Raw genomic sequence first — 14,942 nt, 5'->3', positions numbered from 1 at the left:
CTGTCTCTCAGGCCTCCTGGGCAACATATGGAGCCCTCCAAGTTAGTGTTCAACTTCCCAACGGCTGTTGTGAAAAGTGCTGCACTAGCTGCAGCCCTCAGAGAGCTAATTAGAAACCCTTGTGCATAAACCTTACTTTGGAAGTTGCTGTGGGCTGCCCCAGCCCAACCACGGCAGGATCTGTGCTGCCTGCAAGATAATAAACACAATTTGCATATAATGTCAACTTTTGGCAACCTTCAGCGATGGCCTAGACGCTCTCGTGGCAGCCTTTTGAAAACGCATCGATCAAAAAAAGTTTGGGCAAAACGGCTGATCATTCACAGCCCTTTGAACGTGAGGGAGATGTTTGTATTCATTCAAGCGGTTTAGAATTCTGGATGCCTAAATCCTCACTAATTATCACTCCCACCCTCCAGTGGTTTAAACTTGTGATTTGTAACAGATAAAAAGCCCCACATAAGAGATCCCCACAATACATATTTAGCCGTGGAGTAATTAAGCTGCATTCGACTTCATTCATACCTGCCAGAGTGTAATACTGCACTGTTACACAGTGACGCTTTCAATTAATGAAAACGTCTAAACCAGCCTACATGTGGGATCACTATGCAGGGTCTAACTCCACTGTATTTATCATGCGCTGTAAGCCAACACAATTACACAGACCTAACGTAGTAATTGCTACATAGCAGCTCTTACAATGGTAGAAATAGAGTTACCTCGACAGAAAGCGTTAGTAGGTCTAGAGGGAAATGGAGGAAGAGGTGGAAAACGGGGGGGATAGAGAGCACAACCTTTTACCAAACTGTAAATCACGCTTCACTTTTAAGAGGTGGGGAAATAAATAATGTCTGAAAGTGCAATGATTTCAGTGATTTAAGGGGAGCTTTTGAGAAGCGTATTACTAGAGGTGACAGCTTGTGGGAGATAGGCAGGTTGTGTTAAGAGGAAAGGATAAGAGGCTATGACATTATGTCTGCAGGGTTAAGGTGTCAGAGTCAAAGCGTGAACCACTATTACTGGATCAATACTTCTCAGTTTTGCACTTATCTCTGGCCCCGATGGTTAGCAGCAGTTTTTCTGGATATACACGGGGACTAAATGCCACTACTGAGTGGGGGGACTGCATACCTGCTCCATCTTCTACAGCTGGAGAGGAGTATTGTAACAGGAAATGTTAAATATTTGAGCTTTTTTTTTTACAGGAAATGTTAAATTCTCCACTGTTTTCAAATGGGCTGCTGGGCTCAGTGAAGGTAAAGGCTCAATATATATATATATATATATATACAGCACAATATTTTATTTTAACAGTTTTTTTGATAGATGTAAAAAAAGAAGGAAAAAAAGTTTTTGTTTTATTACTGTATATTATGTTTTGTCGAGTACTGCCGCTGAAATGTGTCCCTAAGGAAGATGAAGTCCATCCTTTGTGCGTTGGGTATAAAGACAGAAGTTGTACACGTGTCATCGCACGGGAAAAAGAGAAACATTGTCACAGTCAGAAACAAGAAAAAGTGTGTACTTTCAAGTCTTTCATTAAACTTCTGAAGCGTCTGAGTTAATCCTTGCTGTACACAGAACAAAAACTCAGCATTCAACAATTTAAAAAAGAGAGAGAAGAGAGATGGGGGGGGTGGGGGGGACTGGCCTGATCGCTACATATTCATATTCCTATGCAGGCGTTATCACTTAAAAGGCTTTCTAATTACAACAACAAGACAAAAACTCCTTGGATTCCTTCCAGACCCGCTAAATGATAAAATAAGCTTGCTCTCTCTCTCTCTCTCTCTCTGTCTCTGTCTCTCTCTCTCTCTCTCTCTCTCTCTCTCTCTCTCTCTCTCTCTCTCTCCTTCTTAATCTCTGCAAAGCACCTTGGAGCCTCATCTCCCAAATACAGGCGAATGAATGTGAAAATGCCATTTAGAGATGCAGGTGTGACATTTGATAAGAAACTTCTGGATTAAATATGTTCTGCTAATGAGGAACCCAGCTACCCCATCAGGGCAAACTATTGGGTGGGATTGTGTGTGCGCTGATAACATTCCACGCGCAAACATCCAAATTCATTATTAATAAACAGCCGCAGTCTCTCTATCACACAGAAAGTCTGGATCCTTCAGTGGAGAGACAGGGATGTTGCGTCTCATTAGGAGAGGCTAAGGAAAATACGAGGGGGTGTGTTCTGGTACGAGCGAGGTAGGGGTGTATGTGGCGGGGTAGGGGTATCAACTGTTTTCATATTTAGCTGTTTGGGGCTTTTTGAGGGGAAAGGGGGGGGAGAAACAATTTCAAAGCGTATGTTAATGGTGCATTGAATGTTGGAACAAAAGCGGTTGAAAGTTTCAGGGGATCTGGCAGTGAAATTGTAATTCTCTGGCTATAGCTACTACAGAAAAAGAGGGGATAGCGGGCTAAGCCATTGGTGCAGTAGACTGGGAAGTCCCTGGCCCCAGCTTGACATTTATAACGATTTGGAGAAGATTAAAGCCGTATTACTGCTGTAGTCCATAATGCGGCTCTGTAATGAGGTGTGAGTGCATTAGCGTCCTGCGGAAGTTAGCAGCTTTCTCAGACCTTTAAAGGAAAGACACAGCCAGAGAGAGAGAGAGAGAGAGAGAGAGCTTTCAAAGAACATGGATACTTGACTGTACTGTGGTCATGTCCAGTCAAAGACTCAGAGGCTGGGAGTCCTGAGTGAGAAAGGACTCCAGAGGCCTGCCAGTGGAGGCTGAGGCTGCCCACCGTTGAAGACTTGTCAGTCTAAACCAGCTTAGTTCAGCCAGCCAGCAAAGTGTCTCCGACTGACAGGCAGCACTTTGTTATTCGGACCAGTAACTGGAGGTCCATGTCTGCCGCCTGGAAATATTTTATATTCAAATAGAAATTAGAAATGAAATGTGTTATTTCAGGCATAGCATATAGCAGTGCTTTTTTTTAAGGTGCATACAAACTCATAGAAAAAAAAAAACAGCTTTAGGAATTCTGCCAGCTCTCTGTTTTGACAATTATTATTTTGGCCTGGTGGCTTTTTTCTACAGTACATAGTAAAAAAAAAAAAAAGAGGACAGTGGTGCCAATTCTAAAGCCAGCCACGGGAAAATGAATATTCTAAAAGGTGTTAAAAAATGCATGCGTTATCTGCATAAAAAACAAAAAAAAACACAGGTAATTCTGCGTAAGCGTGTGCAAATGAAGGTTGCAGGTGTCGTCGGTCCATTTAAGTGCTCTTTATGATGTTAATTAGTTGTTAGCGTAATTTTCCAGCCTCCGCCATCAAGCGTGAGAAGTTCAGAGACCTGCTGTTAACTGAGAGTCAATGCCATGGCACCGTTTCAAGAGCTCCCAAACAGGACGGCCAGTGATAACGAACAGGTGATGGGGCCTGATGCCTATGGCAGCAGGATATTGCAAAAGACAATTGAATTCGTAGGGAGAAATGAATCTTCTGGACAGCATATCAAATGTTAAAACAACACACATTGCATGCAATTTGCTTATGCGGGAGGGTGATAAAGTGTGCTTATTTAAAAGATAAACAAAGGGGGGGGGGGGGGATCTAGTGCAGTAAATTGTGCATGTGTGTTTATTCCCTATGAGTAACGCCAGCGGTTTATAGTCGCCGACACAGGCAGCCGTGCTTTATGGCTCCTCTGTTTGTGTGATAGTAGTATTTATGATATTGGAATTTATGTTGTACTGTGTTCACACTGTCTGTGTGCTAGTGGTGGTCTGTATTTAAATGTACTTAAGTAGATTTGGTGTTAGTCTTGTGTTTGGGTGAATGCCTTTGAATGATGTCACTTTTAGCAGTAGGTCAGATTCATTATCCCCAGTGGTGGAATGTACTGTACTTAAGTACACATTTGAGGTACTTGTACTTTATTTGAGTCTTTTCTTTTCATGCCACTTCTACTCCACTACATTTCAGAGAGAAACATTGTACTTTTTACTCCACTACATTCATCTGACAGCTTTAGTTACTAGTTACTTTACACATTAAGGTTGTTGAACACAAAACACATGTAGTTTAAAAGATACGATGTTTTATTATAAATGAAACTACCCAACAATATATAGGCCTACTGTACAAGTCCAGCTGATATGATCAGCCGATTAAACACACAACTGTTTGGATCGTTTCCAGTTTCTAAAATGGGAGTACCTTCTCCTGATGATACTTGCATACTTTGTAACATTTTCAATGCAGGACTTTTACCTGCAACAGAGTTTTTTTTACATACGTACGTACATACGTTAGTACTTTTACTGAAGCAAAGGATCTGGATACTTCTTCCACCTCTGATTATCCCCTCCGTGCTTCTCACAGGAATCCGGCCTCCCAAGGTTGAATCCAACATTCCAAGTTTTTCTCGAGGAGTGAAAGCCATTCGAACAGAGAGAGAGGAGTTTCATCTCCTCAGCCCCTGCTTCAGCTAATCTTAACCCCCTCGCAATGACATTTCCACTCCGGTTCCTCCGACTCCAGACATATTTGCTCTCCTTTACTGCTTGTGTCCTGTTAAGATTTAAACAGCAAACATAAAATGCGCAAGATAACCTGCGGGAGAAAGGAAAAAAAAAAAGAGCTTTGGAGAGACTTGACTCCGAAACATTATTTTTAAAGACCAGATCTGAGAGCTCCGGCGCAGCAGTCGGGAGCGATTATCTGCTGTGATCCCTCTCCGATGCACCAAAGTCATTCATCTGCCGATCCTCCACCCCTCCGCACACTCACACACACACACGCAGCCCTATGCAAAGGCAGACCCCTAATCATGTCGACACCGTGTGTCAGTGCCGTGGATGAGCAAGGCCTAGAGATGAGAACGGCTCTGTAAACATGCGCAGGCAGCAGGGAGCTTCCCTCTCCCCCCACGCTGCTCGGAATAAGCAAACGGGAAGATTTAGGGATTTTGCCGGGGCCCAACTTTGTAGTATCGGCTCAGGGTCCTTTTTTCGACGTTTTCCGGGGTGCTGCCTATGGGATATTGTTCTTAGCTTATGAAGTGCCGCCCGCCCGTTATAAGCTGTGTGTCTTTTGTCAATAGTATTACAATTTGGGAGCTGCATGTTCTTCTTCCCCCCCCTCTCTACTCCCTTGGATTTAACTCTTCAGTATAGGGCTGCACAATATATTGTTTTGTTATCGTCATCGCGATATCAACCGCCGCAGTAAACAAATCGCACAAGGCTGCGGCGTATCGCGAAAGACAAGAAAATAGCAGTAGGAAAGTGCACTTTAAAATGTAACATTCTTTCTTTAGTGGTGCCTTTTATATTCAATCCAATGTTCAATTTGTTCAGTAAAAGAATGTTGGAAATGATTTCCTTTCATTTGTTTTAAATCCAACAAGCCATCTGTTGCATTTTAGCAGAATCATAAAAGCAGCGTAAATGCAGAACTGAGGATACGTTCATATCTGTTATCATTTATCGCTAGTAATATCGCTATCGTGATATTCCACATTATCACATATCGCATATTCTCCTCATATCGTGCAGCCCTACTTCAGTATCTGCCCACATATTGTCTACATACTCTGTCATTGACCTTTGCTGTTGACGTCTAACGTTGTGATAAACCAGCTGAATCTTTATGAGGAACTCTTATTTTACAGCTGCAGTGCAACTGCAGTTTTCATTTGACCTCTACATTCATTGAAGTCAACCATTTTTTTTTTTTCCAGCACTGTCGATTATGAACTATCATGACACACTAGTAAATCTAGTGTGCATCAACTATGTGCATTCCATAAACAGGCAAATACAATTGGCTGTATCAAATGGGATGTATATTAACAAGAGTCAACTGTGCTCCTTCCCCTGTCAGGATTCTATTATGGAGCATGCTCCCGCCCCTTGTTTTGATACAGCGGTAATTTAAAGACCGATCTTAATTGACTTATTTTTTCCGCATGTCTGTCGGAGCTTGTGCATGCACTGCAATAAGATTCTTGTTTCTTTATTGGGCCACACACAATGCACTGAGTTCAATTTTACCATTCATAATGAATGCAGCCTCGCCATTCAAATGCAGCCATAAGCACACAGCAGATAAGAATTTAATTAAATGTAGATTAAAACCAAACAGGAAAACACACTGGCTGATAATTTTTTATCACGTCCCCTGGTCATATTTTCTTTTCCCCCTCATACTTTCGACTTGTTCTTCCTTGGGCTACATCTTTTCAGCTTGCCAAAAGTGGCAAAACACCTCACACATCTCACCGTGGCGCCGTGAGATTGTGTAAAAAATGCAAAACGAGGGGCGGTCACACGATTAATCAGAATCCTCGTGTCTGAGGAGGATGGAGGCTGGCGGAGGATTGAGGGAGGGGGCGGTACAGGGGGTGCAAGGAAGGAATTAGTTGCTTCATCCCAAATTTGCATCATATTCCAAAGGACAATCCCAGCACTGTAGGCAAGGGGAAACATATCTCGCTCTCTGCAGGAACAATTAAATATTTGCTACAATGCTGAATAAATGTCACCTTCAGTATCAAATTGTCCATACTTGCTAAACATGGTGTTACAGTGAGTGCCTCGAAAGCATGCCTGAGTAGAGAAATGATCCACTATTTTAGATGTGGACCACAGCCCCAGCTAACATACTGTAACATACATTCAGGAGCTGTTCACCTCAGGCACTAATACTGTGTTTGACTCCACTGGGGATAGCAGTGAGCAAGAGACAGCAGCCTTGTCAGGGATTTCCCACTATTGAACCCGGGTGCTCAGTTACATATTAAACACATTGTTTTTAAAAAGGTCTGTACATTGCTAGAGTTTCCCTCTGTCATGCATTTTTATGATTAACAATTTTTATTTGACTTTAACAGAACACACAAAACATACAATTTGCAACATGAACATATCCCCAAAACATCACCGTGTCATCTTTTCTCGACAAAAATCAAGATAAAAATGACAGGGTAACTAAAATATTCAACCATACAACAAAATAGTAACAAAATAGACAATAAACAATAAACCAAATAAACATATGTATAAATGACAACACCATGAGCCCATCGTACACGTCTCTCCCCAGCACAAAACTTCTTAGGAGCCCTCCAGAAATATCAGGTACCTTCTCCATTTCTGCCTCTGTCATGTATTTTAATTATTAAAACTGACAGAAAGCCCTTTTTAAAAAAAATAAATATTTCAGAAAAAATACATTAATTTCCCACCATCTGTTGTACTTATCATGTAGCGTATTTCACTTGCATGCAGCTTTTCTAACAGTTTCAGACAGCTGTTGGCTCAGACATTTACCTGAATGACTTGAAAGATAAATTCTGCTCTTCAAATGACATGTTTTTTTAATCAGGGGTGATGGTCTCCTGCATGCATACACAGATTCTCAATGATGTGCTCAGAGTGGAAAACTCAAAATCTGCATGACTGTAAATTATAATTTGTCAAGTGCTGCTGTTGCCGAAAGGTTAGAAACATGGTCTAGGTAACATGGCGGTGGACGTTAGCACCATCCGTGCCACCTCCACAGCGGCTGACACCGCCGTGCCTGCCTGCCTGCCTGCCTGCCTGGCTGTGCCCGCCTGCCCACCGCGCTAGTGCTGCTACTCAGTTCCACTCTATTACCCTCACGCAGGCGATTGGCCTTTTCTGTGGGGAAAAGAGCAATTTCCTGTCGCAGTCTGTTTGATCAAGTGCTAAACCCTTGTGATCAATAGAGAGACAGATGTCGGCTCCAGATGGCCGCGTGGTGATACCTGGGGCAGCGCCGGGGCTTGCCAGGACGACAGAATGGCAATGAGCAAGGGCAGCGGCTGTGCTCCCGATGCACCAGCCACCGAGACACAATGTGACAAACGCAATTAGGCCTTTTAGCCGCTGATTATTTATTTCTCTTGCAAACCGACAGAAAATTTAATTAGCACATACTTTAAGCAATATGTAAAATTACAGGGGTGCAGAGACAGAGGGCATGCTGGGATGTTGCACCGGTGACTGGTGTGTGTATGTGTGTCAGAGAGAGTTTGAGTGTGTCTGTGTGTGTGTGTGTGTGTGTGTGTGTGTGTGTATATTCTCTCTGTGTATTGCTGTGCTGTTAACACCAAATTAGCACGCCTGTAAATAAGGCACAAAAGCACTCCGCAACAGAGAAATGGGAATGTTTTAAGGCACAAATCAATAAGAAGATCTATGAAGAAAAACACATAACTTCATAAATTCCATTCCTCATGACCAGATCAATAATGTTGAATTTCAAAATGGATGGCAGGTGCATCTCACTGGCTCTCTGTCCTTCTGGAGAGGAAAGAAATAACTGCCAGCACCAGAAGGCCAAAATAGACCTTTCCAAAGAGGAGAGACAGAGGAGGAGAGAGGCTCCCATTTTTTAAACGGCAAGCATTTGCATTAGGGCTGGCATCCACCATACACCCCCACATACACACACACACACGCACGCACGCACGCACGTACGCACACACACACATACACACACACCCACACACACACACACTTATAAACACACAGACACACAGAATGGCAAGCCAGCCCATGTGGCGTAGGGCCGGAGCCATGTTGGAGAAACCACTGAGGCGCGTGGCGATGGCGCGCTGCTCTCCCAGGAAAAAACCAAGCTCACCGGCGTTGGCCCTCCGCCGTTCACCTGCTCCCACCGAGGCATGATGGGTAGGGGGACATGGGCCATGAGGCCGCAGCTGGAGGGGAGGGAGGGGTCGGGTCTGCTGCGGTGCTCAACACAGCAGCGCCCTGTCACGAGGGGTCTCCTGCTCCCATTAGCAGGGCTTGGTCCGGACGGGGCCCCCAACCAGCCTGCCATCCGCAGCAGGGGCCGCAGTAAACACATGTCGACTGGCCACAACCAGGACACAGGCAGCACTACCTACAGAGAAGGAGAGCTAATAGAGTGCTCAACGGGACAAACCTGTCCAAATAAAGAATAAAGCAGTGCGCAGAGGAGAGCTTTCCCTTTAATAGTCTACTCCACTTTACTGTGGACAGGGAGGAGCTGGCTGTGTGTGGCAGCTAATGAGGGACAACAGCTTTGTACTAGAGGAATGTGTGGCTGTTATTGTCTCAGACTGACAGCACGGAACTCAAGTGTTACCTGCAATACAGAAAAGTGTAAAATGTTCTCATTTACAATTCATGGGAGAGCATTTTTATTTGTTTGGGGGTAAAAACTGAAAATGTCAATAACAATTCATTTTCTTTTGTGCATCTTAAAATAGTTTGTTTAAAAATCATAGTAAAACTGGCGATGCTTTGATTGTTAAATAATCCTTTTAATGAATTTCAGTATGGGAATTTATAAATTTGTTTAAGAAATTTGCTATTCAAGCTCTGTCATTGCACTCTAATAGAGCAAAAATAGCTGCTAATTCACATCTCTAATTTTCTCTCTCTCTCTCTCTCTCAAAATGATTACAACGCTATTACCAGGCAAACATCCTGCTGCCAGTATCCTTCTCACTGTATTGAAAAAGCTACACGAGTCTCCAGAGACTAGCCAGAGAAACGTCTTTTAATTTCAAAGTGAAAGATTTAATTTTGACCCGGTAAAACATTTGCTGAATCACATCATTGCTGTGTATTTTTTTTTTTTTTTTTCAAGTGTTTTCGTGTCTTCAAACAGTTCATACATGCGTGTTGAATGACATTGTTCGGTGCTGTGCTGCTTTTATGTCTTTGTTGCCTGTGAATGTATACTATGGAGAGAGCAGCGTGTTCCAGGCTCCCCTGGGAGGACTTTTTAATTTGTGGATTCTGACCCGCGTGCCATTCGCTCGAGGCCATCCATGAGCTCGCGGTACTGGCTATATATCTGCAAAAAAAACACTTGATGCTAAAATTTGTCTGGACGGTGTAGTGCAAAAAAAAGGAGGGAAATCTGGAGGTCTGGGGGGGTATCAGGCGAGACAAGGCAAGTCAGGACTCTGTAAACACATATTTACCGAGCAGTATTTATTTCTCTGGAAAAATAGGAACATTTGTCCTGCTAGAATTGAGAGAAATTTTAGAAATATATAAATGTGTTCAAAAGTCAACAAAAGCATTCTTTCTTACTGCCATTACAGAAATGCAGCAAAAACAGACAAAAGATTATAAAATATAAAAAAATTAAAATCATAGAAGATTTTAGTCCCACATTTAAAGCCTAAAGAACGTAAGATCGAGTCAAAATAAAGTCAGAAGAATGCCTTTTGATCCGAATACAATTCTCATGAGAGTAAGATCTTTAGCACCTACCTGCGAGGGTGTGCAGGCAGATTGGCGTCTACGCTGCTCTGCCATGTCTGAGGCGTCTCTGCATCATCACAGCCAAAACCTCCAGCGGCTGCAGCTTGAGCATGAGAAGAGTGCCTCCTAGTGGCCGAGAGTACACATGAGAAGAGGGAGGATGGTGAGAGAGTGAAGGAGAGACAGAGCGGGGGGGAGAGTCAATCTGTGTCAGTGCCTTAGTGAAATAATAGTAGAGTCAGCTAATTCTAGTTTAGTGTACCGTCAATAATAGTAAGCTTGTTTGACCCTGTACATGATGTTCCCGTTTTGGGTCTCACTCAGCGTTTTTCCTCTCTGCTGCTTACTTGCTTGCTCGCTCTGGATTGTGATGGCAACGTTGACAGCCATGAGTCATCCCTAATGTGTTCAACTGGGATGATCCGGAAACAGTCCAAATATTTACCGGATTTCATGAGAAAAGATTTGTTTAGTCGCAGTTACATAATTTCAGGTGCAGTTACATTATATTATTCATCCACAATTTGGAAAGATCCAGGGAAGTTAACTGGGAAGTTGTAATGTACTCCTATGATAAAGATTTGTTGAGGAAAAAGAAGAAAACGTGGCGGTTAACAGAACGCAGCTACTTGATATTCGTAGGTGCGAGGAGCTTGTTCCCATTTGACCAGGAGGAGTTGGAGCTGATTTGAAGACAAGAAGAGTAGAGGTCTTTAATTACAACCCTGGCTGTGGCTTCAGGCACCGCTGGCTTCACTTCACAATTAAGACCAGCAGTTAGAGCCGGGCCAATAGACAGAGACGAGATCTTAAAGGTGCAGAATTACCAAAACCGAGGGGGGGGGGGGGAGAACAAATCAGCACCAGGCTTGACAAAAGAAAATGACACACTAAATCTGGCAATATACATTTAAAACTTGTGCTCTTTAAAATGTATAAATCAGCCTTTTTCTCAACCGTTCCCATTTCTCAAAGTGCGCCTCGATGCTTTATAATACATGACCCCTCGATGCATTCAGGTGATGCCAATGGGCCACTGTTAAGTTTTCCCAGAAGCCCCATTCAACCCCTCCCATAATATGTGGCTGTGGTGCAGCGGGACTGTACTCCTGTGCTTGTAATGGCCTCTGCAACGGTAATGTGTTTGGACAGATGGGAGAGGCGAGAGCTGATGTGCTTAACTACGCATTTTACAGCTAAACTATTAAAGAGTTGTGCTGTTTACACACCAACGTTTGAATACCTGTCTTCAGGCCAGTTTAATTATCCGGGCCCTTCTGTTATTTTCTGCTGCTTTGTTGTCTCTCAGCGTTTGCACGAGGCATGAGAGATTTGTTTGCGGCTTCATTAAGATATGGTGGTGGTAGCGGTTTGCAGGGAGCCAGAAAGAAAAAAAGATTTTTTTTTTTTTTATTCCTGCTCAAGTATCTCATGCTCTATTCTCCCCCGCCTCCCCCATACATATACAGATACTGTACACATCCGTTTTCTTATAAAGTCATTTAAAGTAGGAAAATTAAAAAAAAATGCCCTGTGATGCCTGCACTTTGAAATCTCTCGGGGCTTTAGGCAAAGGGGAGGGGGCACACACGGCCCCCTGAGTCCCTGTGATTCATCCCGAGACATTTGATTAGTTTATAGGTACTTATAGAAGGAAAAAGGGTTTGCATTATAATTTTGCTTCATGAATTCCTTCATATGTTCATCTTCAACTGCATGTTCAAATAAAGCATTAATCAAAGGGAAGAGAGGGAAGAGGGCATTTAGCCAGCAGGGCCATAGTCTCGGGCCTCACTGAGCTGGTGGATATGGTATTGAGAGACTGTAGGAAGCAGTGGTTTTTTTAATTATCTGGACTACGTACAGGATGCCGTTTTTGATTGTTTTAATGAGGCAGCTGGCCTATTGTCTCCCCTTAATTCCTCCATTGTTTTTAGAATATGTCATAGTTCTTTATTCTTTTATCAGGTGCTCTGCAGGAGGATTTAGACAATAGCCTTCATTCCAACTGCATTGGCTACTGCACAAAGGAAGCTCACTGCAGACAGTTAGCAGGCAAACAAGTGCAAATCACAAGCTGCACTTTTACCAGCCTTTCCCCCAGTTCCACCACTTACGGTTTTGCTCTTTTCGCTGTAACTCTTGACCCCCCCCTTTCCCTCCTCGATCCCTCTTTCATACGGTTCGTGCCATTGTTATAGGCAGCTCACCTGTGTTTCTGTGATTCAAATCACCTGTCACGAAAAGGCTGTCGGAGGGAAGCAGACGAGACCAAACATTAAAGAGAGCTCCTTCATGGAATATTGTTTTTGTCTGTTGCTCATCTGATGCCTCTGTGCTGCCTGTTTTCTATGCCTTGCATCTCCATACGTGCATGTAAATGACGTTCGTTTGCATGCATTGGCCATACAGTACATACATTCACTGCAGGTGATGTCAGATGTCAGTTCATCACACCTTTTGTATATTTAAGTTTTAGATTCCTAAATGATTGTGATGCATTTCAGAAAACAGTAAAAACATGGATACATAATGCACACAATTGCAGTAACAAACTGTCACAAATCTGAGAGAAAAGGTTGCTATGGTTATTAATTCTGATGACAACGTTGGTGTAGTCTAAACCATAATCCTGCAGCCCGAGCACATGTATAGCCCACTAACTTGTCTTGGTTGAGTGACTGTAACGAGTGCTGCCTCAGTGTTTTTGTGTAGCTCTGTAAAACTGGGACATGCAGTCCTAAAACTCACTTCCAGCATTCTCACACACAACAGATGGATCTGTAGCATTCTTGGCTGAAGGGATGCAATCTGAGTGCATATTCCGCTGTCAAAATGCAGTAAAACATTTCCATCAGACTCCACATAATCTACTTTTCATTTTCAGCTGAGGAGAGCATACATACAGTATCTTTGATTTGGATTGATCCAAAAAAAAATAACAACACTGATTTGTATCTGAGCGTCAGGGCCTAGTTCATAATTCTCTTTGTAAGCTGAGCACATCTGAACTAAAAGATCCGTTCAGAGGAGAGAAACTTTTGTGGCTATGGCTGCGATATATTCCCCGCCATTGTCAGTGGCAGTTTCTATCTACCTTGATGGTAACTTGGGCAGACAGTGGAGAGGAGTTTTGTTATTTTAATTAGGAGATAAAAATTCAAAGGGCCTCTCCAGGCAGTGTGTGGTATGACAGAATCAAAACGATGAAGTGGAGCGGCCTGAAGTGTGTGTCTCGTCACAGCAGATTGGCCGACAGATAGGCACTGCTCTTTAAAGTGGCGCTGACATGCAGGCGCACACACACACACACACACACACACACACACACACACAGGGAGGAAGCCTGCACACAAATGGGACTTTGAAAGATAGCATATTTTAATACTATTTCACTCCTTTGACACATTTGTGCTGGTCTAATTTTCAGTACTTCACCAGCAGATAGGAAGGTCTAGAAAGGTTTTAATCAAAAACACAGCAATGTGAAATCTGAAATATTCAATTTTGTATTAAAAATAATGGGGCAATTCATTCAAGAAACTTAATGTTGATTTATAAAGCATGCCGTAATAGTGTGAAGTCCTGTTGGCTCTGTTTTCATCCACTAGTTTTCCATTCCTATCCAAATCCTCAGATGGAGGGGCTCGTTCCACAGTTTGGGAGCGACAACTAACAAAGCTCAGTTTCCCTCCCCGGTCTTCAGCGTAGTCTTTGGGACCAATAAGAGAGACTGGTCAACAGACCTCAATGACCTGGAGGGCACATACCATACCAAATGGTCTAAGATATAGTGTGGAGTTAAGCCATTTAAAGATTTAAAAGCAAATACTAAAATCTAAACATGAAGCCAAAGGGAGGGAGGCCAGGATGGGGGAAATGTGCTCTCTCTTTTTTAACTCCAGTCAAAAGCAGAGTGTCTTTTATCATTGTTGTCCTGACAGAATGTTCTCTATTGTACATGTTCATCTTCTGTCCATCCAAGTGGGTTGGGGTAACCTGTTAGTTTTTTTTTTTGCCTTTTGGTGGAATATTTTGTTCTTCAATTGTGTTGGGGGAGAGGGGGGGCATACTGTATATAGATTTTTTTATATTTGTATAAGTATCATATGTGAAAAACTAAAATAACAACTATGTTAGGGCACCTGGGTAGCTCACCTGGTAGAGCGGGCGCCCATATGCAGGTTTGACTCCGCCCTGCGGCCCTTTGCTGCATGTCATTCTCTCTCTCCCCTTTCATGTCTTCAGCTGTCCTATAAAAATAAATGCCGAGCAGCAGCATTTTGGACCAGCTGTAACTGTAAGAGAGTTCCATTGCTGGTAAATCCACATAAAAGTGGGTTGTTTTCATACAGAGCCTTACTGGCGCACCTTCACCGTGTCTACGGGCGGATTTTAAACCTGGTGATTCATAGGGTTTGTGTAAACATGAGTAATCAGTGTTCCAGGAATGGGGGGGGGGGATTCTAGCCGCGTCCCCCTGCCTTCACACCACTCCTCAGGACTCTCTTTATTCCACATCAGCCGGGGCTCAAATCACATGTCCCCTCTCAGCCTGACACTCCGTCGGCATGTTTGCACATCTTTGAAAGCTAACAGCGTGCTTTAATTAATTGTCCAGCTTTCCTCAGAAACAATGTCCTAATTCTGCCATTTAGCAGGAGCGTATCATAGTTTGTTGTTATCTCCCCTGCCAGATT

General features: G+C 43.1%; 1 protein-coding gene and 1 long non-coding RNA gene across 2 annotated transcripts in view; one reads left to right on the top strand and one right to left on the bottom strand.

Moving 5' to 3' along the window:
* Nucleotides 1-14,942, top strand: part of zfpm2a (zinc finger protein, FOG family member 2a) — a 143,288-nt gene that overhangs the window by 120,538 nt on the left and 7,808 nt on the right. The window lies entirely within an intron of this gene.
* LOC116066535 lies at nucleotides 5,150-13,912 on the bottom strand. The gene is made up of 2 exons (XR_004108982.2): nucleotides 10,252-13,912; nucleotides 5,150-9,938 (listed from the first exon to the last, which is right to left on the bottom strand). It is a non-coding gene; the product is annotated as an uncharacterized LOC116066535 (long non-coding RNA).

The sequence above is a fragment of the Sander lucioperca genome, chromosome 10 (assembly GCF_008315115.2).
Source record: "Sander lucioperca isolate FBNREF2018 chromosome 10, SLUC_FBN_1.2, whole genome shotgun sequence".
Lineage (NCBI taxonomy): Eukaryota > Metazoa > Chordata > Actinopteri > Perciformes > Percidae > Sander > Sander lucioperca.
This window is presented reverse-complemented; position numbering and strand designations above follow the sequence as displayed.